Raw genomic sequence first — 13029 nt, 5'->3', positions numbered from 1 at the left:
CTGTGTGTGTATGTATGTATGTATGTTAATGTGTGTGTGTATGTATGTATGTATGTGCATGTGTGTGTATGTATGTATGTGCCTGTGTATGTATGTATGTATGTGCATGTGTGTGTATGTATGTATGTATGTATGTGCCTATGTATGTGTGTATGTGTGTGTATGTATGTGCCTGTGTATGTATGCATGTGTGTATGTATGTGCTTGTGTGTATGTATGTATGTGCCTGTGTGTATGTATGTGCCTGTGTATGTATGCATGTGTGTATGTATGTGCTTGTGTGTATGTATGTATGTGCCTGTGTGTGTATGTATCTATGTGCCTGTGTATGTATGTATGTATGTATGTGCCTGTGTGTATGTATGTGCATGTGTATGTATGTATCTGTGTGTGTGTATGTATGTATGCATATACCTGTGTGTGTGTATGTATGTATGTGCATGTGTTTGTATGTATGTATGTGCATGTGTGTATGTATGTATGTGAATGTGTGTGTATGTATGTGCCTGTGTGTGTATGTATGTGTCTGTGTGTATGTATGTGCATGTGTGTATGTATGTATGTGCCTGTGTGTGTATGTATGTATGTATGTATGTGCATGTGTCTGTATGTATGTGCCTGTGTGTGTGTATGTGTCTGTGTATGTATGTATGTGCATGTGTGTATGTATGTATGTGCCTGTGTGTGTATGTATGTGCCTGTGTGTGTATGTATGTGCATGTGTGTATGTATGTATGTGCCTGTGTGTGTATGTATGTATGTATGTATGTGCATGTGTCTGTATGTATGTGCCTGTGTGTGTATGTGTCTGTGTGTATGTATGTATGTGCATGTGTGTGTATGTGCCTGTGTGTATGTATGTTTTCATGTGTGTGCATGTATGTGCCTGTGTATGTATGCATGTGCATGTGTGTATGTATGTGAATGTGTATGTGCCTGTGTGTATGTATGTATGTGCCTGTGTATGTATGTATCTATGTGCCTGTGTGTATGTATGTGTGTATGTGCCTGTGTGTGTATGTATGTACCTGTGTGTATGTATGTATGTGCCTGTGTGTGTACATATGTATGTGCCTGTGTATGTATCTATGTATGTGCCTGTGTGTATGTATGTATGTGTATGTATGTGCCTGTGTGTGTATGTATGTACCTGTGTGTGTATGTATGTATGTGCATGTGTGTGTGTGTGTGTGTATGTATGTATGTGAATGTGTGTGTATGTATGTATGCATGTGCATGTGTGTGTATGTATGTGCCTGTGTGTGTATGTATATGCATGTGTGTGTATGTACATGTCTGTGTGTATGTATGTATGTGCATGTGTGTGTATGTATGTATGTGCATGTGTGTGTATGTATGTGCCTGTGTGTATGTATGTATGTGCATGTGTATGTATGTATGTGCATATGTATGTATGTGCCTATGTATGTGTGTGTATGTATGTGCCTGTGTGTATGTATGTGCCTGTGTATGTATGCATGTGTGTATGTATGTGCTTGTGTGTATGTATGTGCCTGTGTGTGTATGTATGTGCCTGTGTATGTATGTATGTGCCTGTGTATGTATGTATGTACGTGCCTGTGTGTGTATGTATGTATGTATGTATGTGCCTGTGTGTATGTATGTGCATGTATATGCATGTATGTGCCTGTGTGTGTATGTATGTATGTACCTGTGTGTGTATGTATGCATGTGTGTATGTATGTGAATGTGTGTGTATGTATGTATGTGCATGTGTGTGTATGCATGTATGTGCCTGTGTGTGTATGTATGTGTCTGTGTGTGTATGTATGTATGTGCCTGTGTGTGTATGTATGTGCCTGTGTGTGTATGTATGTGTCTGTGTGTGTATGTATGTATGTGCCTGTGTGTGTATGTATGTGCCTGTGTGTGTGTGTATGTATGTGCATGTGTGTATGTATGTGCCTGTGTATGTATGTATGTGCATATGTATGTATGTGCCTATGTATGTGTGTGTATGTATGTGCCTGTGTGTATGTATGTGCCTGTGTATGTATGCATGTGTGTATGTATGTGCTTGTGTGTATGTATGTGCCTGTGTGTGTATGTATGTGCCTGTGTATGTATGTATGTGCCTGTGTATGTATGTATGTACGTGCCTGTGTGTGTATGTATGTATGTGCCTGTGTGTATGTATGTGCATGTATATGCATGTATGTGCCTGTGTGTGTATGTATGTATGTACCTGTGTGTGTATGTATGCATGTGTGTATGTATGTGAATGTGTGTGTATGTATGTATGTGCATGTGTGTGTATGCATGTATGTGCCTGTGTGTGTATGTATGTGTCTGTGTGTGTATGTATGTATGTGCCTGTGTGTGTATGTATGTGCCTGTGTGTGTATGTATGTATGTATGTGTGTGTATGTATGTGCCTGTGTGTGTATGTATGTCTGTGTGTATGTATGTATGTATGTATATGCATGTGTGTATGTATGTGCCTGTGTGTGTGTATGTATGTATGTATGTGCATGTGTGTGTATGTATGTCATGTATATATGCCTGTGTATGTATTTTTTCATGTGTGTGCATGTATGTGCCTGTGTGTGTATGTATGTGCCTATGTATGTATGCATGTGCATGTGTGTATGTATGTGCTTGTGTGTATGTATGTGTATGTATGTATGTGCCTGTGTGTGTATGTATGTACCTGTGTGTGTATGCAGGTGCATGTGTGTGTATGTATGTATGTATGTGAATGTGTGTGTATGTGCCTGTGTGTGTATGTATGTATGTATGTGCCTGTGTGTATGTATGTATGTCCCTGTGTGTGTATGTATGTATGTATGTGCCTGTGTGTGTATGTATGTGCCTGTGTGTATGTATGTGTGTGTATGTATGTACCTGTGTGTGTATGTATGTATGTGCATGTGTGTGTATGTATGTATGTATGTATGTGAATGTGTGTGTATGTATGTGCCTGTGTGTGTGTGTATATGCATGTGTGTGTATGTATGTGTCTGTGTGTATGTATGTATGTGCATGTGTGTGTATGTATGTATGTGCCTGTGTATGCATGTATATCATGTGTATGTGCCTGTGTGTGTGTGTGTATGTATGTGCATGTGTGTGTATGTATGTGCATATGTATGTATGTGAATGTGTGTGTATGTTTGTGTGTGTGTATGTATGTATGTGCATGTGTATGTATGTACAGTATGTATGTGCATGTGTGTGTATGTATGTACAGTATGTATGTGCATGTGTGTGTATGTATGTCACGTGTGTGTATGTATGTGCATGTGTGTGTATGTATGTGTGTATGTATGTATGTGCATGTATGTTTGTACAGTATGTATGTATGTGCATGTGTGTGTATGTATGTCATGTGTATATGCCTGTGTGTATGTATGTATTTTTACATGTGTGCGCATGTATGTGCCTGTGTGTGTATGTATGTGCCTGTGTATGTATGCATGTGTGTATGTATGTGAATGTGTATGTATGTGCTTGTGTATGTATGTATCTATGTGCCTGTGTGTATGTATGTGTATGTATGTATGTGCCTGTGTGTTTGTATGTATGTACCTGTGTGTGTATGTATGTATGTGCCTGTGTGTATGTATGTATGTATGTCCCTGTGTGTGTATGTATGTGCCTGTGTGTGTATGTATGTATGTGCCTGTGTATGTATGTGTATGTATGTATGTATGTGCCTGTGTGTATGTATGTACCTGTTTGTGTATGTATGTATGTTATTGTGTGTGTATGTATGTATGTATGTATGTGAATGTGTGTGTATGTATGTGCCTGTGTGTGTATGTATATGCATGTGTGTGTATGTATGTGTCTGTGTGTATGTATGTATGTGCATGTGTGTGTATGTATGTATGTGCCTGTGTGTATGTATATCATGTGTATGTATGTGCATGTGTGTGTATGTATGTGCATGTGTGTGTATGTTTGTGTGTGTGTATGTATGTATGTATGTGCATGTGTGTGTATATATGGCATGTGGATATGCCTGTGTGTGTATGTATTTTTTCATGTGTGTGCATGTATGTGCCTGTGTGTGTATGTATGTGCCTGTGTATGTATGCATGTGCATGTGTGTATGTATGTGCTTGTGTGTATGTATGTATGTATGTGCCTGTGTATGTATGTATCTATGTGCCTGTGTGTATGTATGTGTATGTATGTATGTGCCTGTGTGTGTATGTATGTACCTGTGTGTGTATGTATGTATGTGCATGTGTGTGTATGTATGTATGTGAATGTGTGGTTATGTGCCTGTGTGTGTATGTATGTATGTCCCTGTGTGTGTATGTATGTATGTGCCTGTGTGTATGTATGTATGTGCCTGTGTGTATGTATGTGTATGTATGTGCCTGTGTGTGTATGTATGTACCTGTGTGTGTATGTATGTATGTATGTGCATGTGTGTGTATGTATGTATGTATGTGAATGTGTGTGTATGTATGTGCCTGTGTGTGTATGTATATGCATGTGTGTGTATCTATGTGTCTGTGTGTATGTATGTATGTATGTGCATGTGTGTATGTATGTGCCTGTGTGTGTATGTATATCATGTGTATGTTCCTGTGTGTGTATGTATGTGCATGTGTGTGTATGTATGTATGTATGTGCATGTGTGTGTATGTATGTGCATATGTATGTATGTGCATGTGTGTGTATGTTTGTGTGTGTGTATGTATGTGCATGTGTATGTATGTACAGTATATATGTGCATGTGTGTGTATGTATGTCACATGTGTATGTATGTGCATGTGTGTGTATGTATGTGTGTATGTATGTGCATGTATGTATGTACAGTATGTATGTATGTGCATGTGTGTATATGTATGTCATGTGTATATGCCTGTGTGTGTATGTATGTATTTTTACATGTGTGCGCATGCATGTGCCTGTGTATGTATGCATGTGCATGTGTGTATGTGAATGTGTATGTATGTGCTTGTGTGTATGTATGTATGTATGTATGTGCCTGTGTATGTATGTATCTATGTGCCTGTGTGTGTGTATGTATGTGCCTGTGTGTGTATGTATGTACCTGTGTGTGTATGTATGTATGTGCATGTGTGTGTATGTATGTATGTATGTGAATGTGTGTGTATGTGCCAGTGTGTGTATGTATGTATGTATGTCCCTGTGTGTGTATGTATGTATGTATGTGCCTGTGTGTGTATGTATGTATGTGCCTGTGTGTATGTATGTGTATGTATGTATGTGCCTGTGTGTGTATGTATGTACCTGTGTGTGTATGTATGTATGTGCATGTGTGTGTATGCATGTGCCTGTGTGTGTATGTATATGCACGTGTGTGAATGTATGTGTCTGTGTGTATGTATGTATGTGCATGTGTGTGTATGTATGTGTGTGTGTATGTATATCATGTGTATGTGCCTGTGTGTGTTTGTATGTGCATGTGTGTGTATGTATGTATGTATGTGCATGTGTGTGTATGTATGTGCATATGTATGTATGTGCATGTGTGTGTGTGTATGTATGTATGTGCATGTATGTACAGTATGTATGTATGTGCATGTGTGTGTATGTATGTCACGTGTGTGTATGTATGTGCATGTGTGTGTATGTATGTGTGTATGTATATACAGTATGTATGTGCATGTGTGTATGTATGTCAAGTGTGTGTATGCATGTGTGTGTATGTATGTGTGTGTGTGTACAGTATGTATGTATGTGCATGTGTGTATGTATGTCATGTGTGTGTATGCATGTGTGTGTATGTATGTGTGTGTGTGTGTGTACAGTATGTATGTATGTGCATGTGTGTATGTATGTGCATGTGTGTGTACAGTATGTATGTATATGTGTGTATGTATGTGCATGTGTGTGTGTGTGTACAGTATGTATGTATGTGCATGTGTGTATGTATGTGCATGTGTGTGTGTGTACAGTATGTATGTATGTGCATGTGTGTGTACAGTATGTATGTATGTGCATGTGTGTATGTATGTGCATGTGTGTGTACAGTATGTATGTGCATGTGTGTATGTATGTGCATGTGTGTGTGTACAGTATGTATGTATGTGCATGTGTGTATGTATGTGCATGTGTGTGTGTACAGTATGTATGTATGTGCATGTGTGTATGTATGTGCATGTGTGTATGTATGTGCATGTGTGTGTGTACAGTATGTATGTATGTGCATGTGTGTATGTATGTGCATGTGTGTATGTATGTGCATGTGTGTGTGTACAGTATGTATGTATGTATGTGCATGTGTGTATGTATGTGCATGTGTGTGTACAGTATGTATGTATGTGCATGTGTGTATGTATGTGCATGTGTGTGTGTGTGTGTACAGTATGTATGTATGTGCATGTGTGTATGTATGTGCATGTGTGTGTACAGTATGTATGTATGTGCATGTGTGTATGTATGTGCATGTGTGTGTGTGTGTGTACAGTATGTATGTATGTATGTGCATATGTGTATGTATGTGCATGTGTGTGTGTGTACAGTATGTATGTATGTATGTGCATGTGTGTATGTATGTGCATGTGTGTGTACAGTATGTATGTATGTGCATGTGTGTATGTATGTGCATGTGTGTGTGTGTGTGTGTGTGTGTACAGTATGTATGTATGTGCATGTGTGTATGTATGTGCATGTGTGTGTGTGTGTGTGTGTGTGTGTGTGTACAGTATGTATGTATGTGCATGTGTGTATGTATGTGCATGTGTGTGTGTGTGTGTACAGTATGTATGTATGTATGTGCATGTGTGTATGTATGTGCATGTGTGTGTGTGTACAGTATGTATGTATGTATGTGCATATGTGTATGTATGTGCATGTGTGTGTGTGTGTGTGTGTGTACAGTATGTATGTATGTATGTGCATGTGTGTATGTATGTCATGTGTATGTGCTTTCTGCTAATGATGATCTGTTTACTGTAAATCCTGAAACCCTTTCTGCAGTGCTCAGCTGCCTTTTTTAACCATTTAGTAGAGTTGGGTCATTGTGACTTTGTGTTCGTTACTGGGCATGTTTGCAATATGTACACTTGCTGCAGAGAGCAGGATATCCCAGCATAAGGTACATCTTATAGCTCTACAATGTAAATCAATCAATATGCTGGTAAAAGCTCCCTGTCCCAATTTACAGATGCCTGAGAGCTCGGCTACTGGTTGCTAGGTGACTGCAGCAAAGCTCATTAACGGCTGCAACTAAATTAGGATCCTGCAAAGGAAGAGAAGGAGGAGAGCAAAGAGCACAAAGTATCCTCCCGGTGAGGGTAAATACAAGACAGCGTGTAACCCATGGGATGCCAGCCGCCATTATTATCCATTGCTGGCATTGTGTGGGCTGCGCGGACACCTACACACAGCGAGGAGCTGAATCACTGAACGGACGAATCAGGGAGGTGGGAATAGCAATCTTACCTAGCAACTGATTTACTGGAAGCGCGTGGCCCGCTCATGTCAGGCAGTGCTGTGTGTAGGGAGCACAGGGGGCGTGCTGGAGGTAGAGGGATCAGAGCACATGTCACAAACTGCTTGTTTACAGAAAGGCTTGTGCATTAGTGACAGGGGAGGTATAAGCAAATCATGTTATCACAATCCATCAGTATCATAAGAAAATATGTTTAATAATGCACAAGAAACAGACGGCTTGTCTAGCCTGTGCTGCATGCATGTTATAGTGTAGTGCTACACTTATAGTGCAGTGCTACATACATGTAATAGTGCAGTGCTACACATACAGTGCAGTGCTACATACTGTACATGTAATAGTGCAGTGCTACATACATGTAATAGTGCAGTGCTACACATACAGTGCAGTGCTACATACTGTACATGTAATAGTGCAGTGCTACATACATGTAATAGTGCAGTGCTACACATACAGTGCAGTGCTACACACTGTACATGTAATAGTGCAGTGCTACACATACAGTGCAGTGCCACATACTGTACATGTAATAGTGCAGTGCTACACACACAGTGCAGGGGAGGGCTACATACATGTAATAGTGCATGGGTACATATTATACAATGCTCCATGCATGTAATAGTGCAGTGCTACATGTTACAGTGAAGTGCTACATACAGGTAATAGTGCAGTGCTACATGCATGACATGTGATAGTGCAGTGCTACACATACAGTGCAGGGCTGCATACATGTAATAGTGCAGTGCTACACATACAGTGCAGGGAGGGCTACATACATGTTATAGTGCAGTGGTACATATTATACAGTGCTACATACATGTATTAGTGCAGTGCTACATACATGTAATAGTGCAGTGCTACATGTTACAGTGCAGTGCTACATGCATGTAATAGTGCAGTACTACACATCAGTGCAATGCAGCATGCATGCGATAGTGCAGTGCAACACATTATATAGTGCAGTGCTACATACATGTTATAGTGCAGTGCTACATGTAGCAGTGCAGTGTTACATAAATGTAATAGTGCAGTGCTACACATTATACAGTGCAGTGCTTCATACATGTTATAGTGCACTGAAACACGTTAAGTGCAGTGCTATATACATGTTATAGTGCAGTGCTATACTTTACGGTGCAGTGCTACAAACATGTTAAAAATCAGTATTAAACTTATCTTATAGTTCAGTGCTACATACATGTTATAGTGCAGCGCTACACATTATACAGTGCAGTGCTACACACATTACAGTGCAGTGCTACATACATGTTATAGTGCAGTGCTACACACATGTTACAGCGCAGTGTTACATTCATAGTAAAATGCTACACACATTCTACAGTTCAGTGCTACACTCAACTTAGATTGCAGTGCAACACTTATGTTACAGCACTGTGCAACAATTAGAATTAAAGATAAATGCTACTCCCATGTTGCAGTGTAGGGCTCATGTAAAAGTGCAGTACTACACACATTTTATAGTGCAGTGCTATACTCAGTTCTCATGTTATTGAGTGTTTACTATGCGGTAGAGTGGTTAACATTGGGTAGAATGGTTACTAATAGGTAGATTGGTTACTGTTGGGTAGAACAGTTACAGTTAAGTAGAGTGGTTACTACTGGATGGAACAGGTACCATTGGGTAGAGTGGTTAGTATTGTGTAAAATGGTTAGTGTTGAGTAAAATGGTTACGAAAGGGTAGAGCACTTAGTATTGAGCAGATTGGTTATTGTTGGGTAGAGTGATTATTATTGGATAGAGCAGTTAGTGTTGCGTAGTATGGTTACTGTTGAATAGAGTGCTTAGTATTGTGAAGATCACATAGTAATGGGCAGAGTGGTTACTGTTGTGTAGAGTGGTAATTATTGTAAAGATCACATATTAATGGGTTGAATGGTTACTATTGGGTAGAGCAGTTAGTATTGGGAGGATCACTTAGTAATGGGTAGAGTGGTTACTGTTGGGTAGAGTGGTTACTGTTGGGTAGAGTGTTTTTTTGTTGGGTAGAGTGGTTACGGTTGGGTACAGTGGGAAGTATTGTGAAGATTTACTGTTGGGTAGAGTGGTTACTGTTGGGAAGAGTGGTTACTGTTGGGAAGAGTGGTTTCTGTTGGGAAGAGTGGTTTCTGTTGGGAAGAGTGGTTACTACTGTTGGGTAGAATGGTTACTGTTGGATAGAGTGGTTACTGTTGGGTAGAGTGAAAAGTATTGTGAAGATCACATAGTAATGGGTAGAGTGGTTACTGCCTGGTAGAATTGATACTATTGGGTAAAGTGGTTAGCATTGGGAAGATTGGTTACTATTTGGTAGATTGGTTAGCATTGGTTAGACTGGTTAACATGGCTACTAATAGGTAGATCACTTACTGTTGGGTAGAACGGCTACAGTTAAGTAGAGTGGTTACTACTGGATGGAACAGGTACCATTCGGTAGGGTGGTTAGTATTGTGTAAAATGGTTAGTGTTACAAAAGGATAGAGCACTTAGTATTGAGCAGATTGGTTACTGTTGGGTAGAGTGGTTAGTATTGGAAAGTTCACTTAGTAATGGGTAGAGTAGTTACTGTTGGGTAGAGTGATAAGTATTGTAAAGATCACATAGTAATGGGTTGAATGGTTACTATTGGGTAGAGCAGTTGCTATTGGGAGGATCACTTAGTAGCGGGTAGAGTGGTTACTATTGGGTAGAGTGGTTACTGTTGGATAGAGTGGTTTCTGTTTGGTAGAGTGGTTACGGTTAGGTACAATGGGAAGTATTGTGAAGATCACAGTAATGGGTAGAGTGGTTACTGTTGGGTAGAGTGGTTACTGTTGGGAAGAGTGGTTACTGTTGGGAAGAGTGGTTACTGTTGGGTAGAGTGGTTACTGTTGGGAAGAGTGGTTACTGTTGGGTAGAGTGGTTACTGTTGGGTAGAGTGGTTACTGTTGGGTAGAGTGGTTACTGTTGGGTAGAGTGGTTTATTTTGGGTACAGTGGTTACTGTTGGGTAGAGTGGGAAGTATTGTGAAGATCACATAGTAATGGGTAGAGTGGTTACTGCCTGGTAAAATGGATACTATTGGGTAAAGAGGTTGGTTAGAGTGGTTAACATTGAGTAGAATGGTTACTAATAGGTAGATTGGTTACTGTTGGGTAGAACAGTTACAGTTAAGTATAGTGATTACTACTGGATGGAACAGGTACCATTGGGTAGAGTGGTTAGTATTGTGTAAATTGGTTAGTGCTGAGTAAAATGGTTACAAAAGGATAGAGCACTTAGTATTGAGCAGATTGGTTACTGTTGGGTAGAGTGGTTATTATTGGATAGAGCAGTTAGTGTTGTGTAGTATGGTTACTGTTGGGTAGAGTGGTTAGTATTGGAAAGGTCACTTAGTAATAGGTAGAGTGGTTACTGTTGGGCAGAGTGGTAAGTATTGTGAAGTTTTACATAGTTTTGGGCAGAGTGGTTACTGTTGGGTAGAGTGGTAAGTATTGGAAAGATCACATAGTTATGGGTAGAGTGGTTACTGTTGGGTAGAGCAGTTAGTATTGGGAGGATCACTTAGTAACGGGTATATTGGTTACTGTTGGGTAGAGTGGTTACTGTTGGGTACAGTGGTTTCTGTTGGGTAGAGTGGTTACTGTTGGGTAGAGTGGTTTCTGTTGGGTAGAGTGGTTACGGTTGGGTACAGTGGGAAGTATTGTGAAGATCACAGTAATGGGTAGAGTGGTTACTGTTGGGTAGAGTGGTTACTGTTGGGTAGAGTGGTTACTGTTGGGTAGAGTGGTTACTGTTGAGTAGAGTGGTTACTGTTGGGAAGAGTGGTTACTGTTGGGAAGAGTGGTTACTGTTGGGTAGAGTGGTTTCTGTTGGGTAGAGTGGTTTCTGTTGGGTAGAGTGGTTTCTGTTGGGAAGTGTGGTTTCTGTTGGGAAGAGTGGTTTTTATGTTGGGAATAGTGGTTTCTGTTGGGAAGAGTGGTTTATGTTTGGTGGAATGGTTACTGTTGGGTAGAGTAGTTACTGTTGGGTAGAATGTTTACTGTTGGGTGGAGTGGTTACTGTTGGGTAGAGTTTGAAGTATTGTGAAGATCACATAGTAATGGGTAGAGTGGTTACTGTTGAGTAGAGTGGGAAGTATTGTGAAGATCACATAGTAATGGGTAGAGGGGTTACTGTTGGGTAGAGTGGTTACTGTTGGGTAGAGTGGTTACTGTTTGGTAGCATGGATTCTGTTGGGTAGAGTGGTTACTGTTGGGTAGAGTGGTTACTGTTGGGTAGAATGGTTACTGTTGGGTAGAGTGGGAAGTATTGTGAAGATCACATAGTAATGGGTAGAGTGGTTACTGTTGGGTAGAGTGGGAAGTATTGTGAAGATCACATAGTAATGGGTAGAGTGGTTACTGTTGGGTAGAGTGGTTACTGTTGGGTAGAGTGGTTACTGTTTGGTAGAGTGGATTCTGTTGGGTAGAGTGGTTACTGTTGGGTAGAGTGGGAAGTATTGTGAAGATCACATAGTAATGGGTAGAGTGGTTACTGTTGGGAAGAGTGGTTACTGTTGGGCAAAGTGTTTACTGTTTGGTAGAGTGGTTTCTTTTGGGAAGAGTGGTTACTGTTGGGTAGAGTGGGAAGTATTGTGAAGATCACATAGTAATAAGTAGATTGGTTACTGCCTGGTAGAATGGATATTATTGGGTAAAACAGTTAGTATTGGGAAAAGAGGTTAGTATTAAGTAGCGTTTTTACTATTGGGTAGAGGGGTTATTATTGGATACAGCAGTTAGTGTTGAGTAGAATGGTTACTGTGGGGTAGAGCGGTTATTATTGGACAGAACCGTTAGTGTTGCGTAGAATGTTTGCTGTTGGGTAGAGTGGTTAGTATTGGGAAGATCACTTAGTAATAGGTAGAGTGGTTACTGTTGGGTAGAATGGTTATTATCGGGTAGAGCAGTTAGTATTAGGAAAAGAGGTTAGTATTGAGTAGAGTTGTTACTACTGGGTAGAGTGGTTATTATTGGGTAGAGCAGTTAGTATTAAAAAGAGTGGTTAATGTTGGGTAGAATAGTTACTGTTGGGTGGAATGGTTACTGTTGACTTTAATGGTTATTGTTGGGTAGAGTAGTTAGTATTGGGTAGAGCCGCTAGTATTGGGTAGAGCAGTAAGTATTGGGAAGATCACTTATTAACTAATTATTGGGTAGAGTGGTTACTGTTGGGTAGAACGGTTAGTTTTGGGAAAAGTGGTTAGTATAGGCTAGAGTGGTTACTTTTGGGTATAATGGTTACTATTGGGTAGAGTGGTTAGTATTGGGAAAATAGGTTAGTATTGAGTAGAGCTGTTGCTATGGGGTTATTATGTTATAATACAGAGCTCCACTTATGTTTTGATGCAGGACTATAGTTATAGCATAGGACTGAACTCATGTTATAATGCAGATCCACTTTAATGTAATAAAACAGAGCTCAGCTAATGTTATATTATAGGACTATAATCACAATGTAGTAATCAAGGTACATTATGTTTGCCCATGTTACCTAGAAGCTACTGCTAGGTTCTACATGATGCTCAGGCAGTGGAGAAAGGCATTACCACAGTGTAGTGATCCTGATATCCTATATCCTGTGCAGGGCTAATAGACAATTACAGCAATAT

The 13029-nt window shown here is 40.0% G+C and overlaps 1 protein-coding gene across 1 annotated transcript in view; it reads left to right on the top strand.

Moving 5' to 3' along the window:
- Positions 1-13029, top strand: part of MYO1G (myosin IG) — a 793301-nt gene that overhangs the window by 738789 nt on the left and 41483 nt on the right. The window lies entirely within an intron of this gene.

Source organism: Bombina bombina, chromosome 5 (assembly GCF_027579735.1).
Source record: "Bombina bombina isolate aBomBom1 chromosome 5, aBomBom1.pri, whole genome shotgun sequence".
NCBI classification, from domain to species: Eukaryota; Metazoa; Chordata; class Amphibia; order Anura; family Bombinatoridae; genus Bombina; species Bombina bombina.
This window is presented reverse-complemented; position numbering and strand designations above follow the sequence as displayed.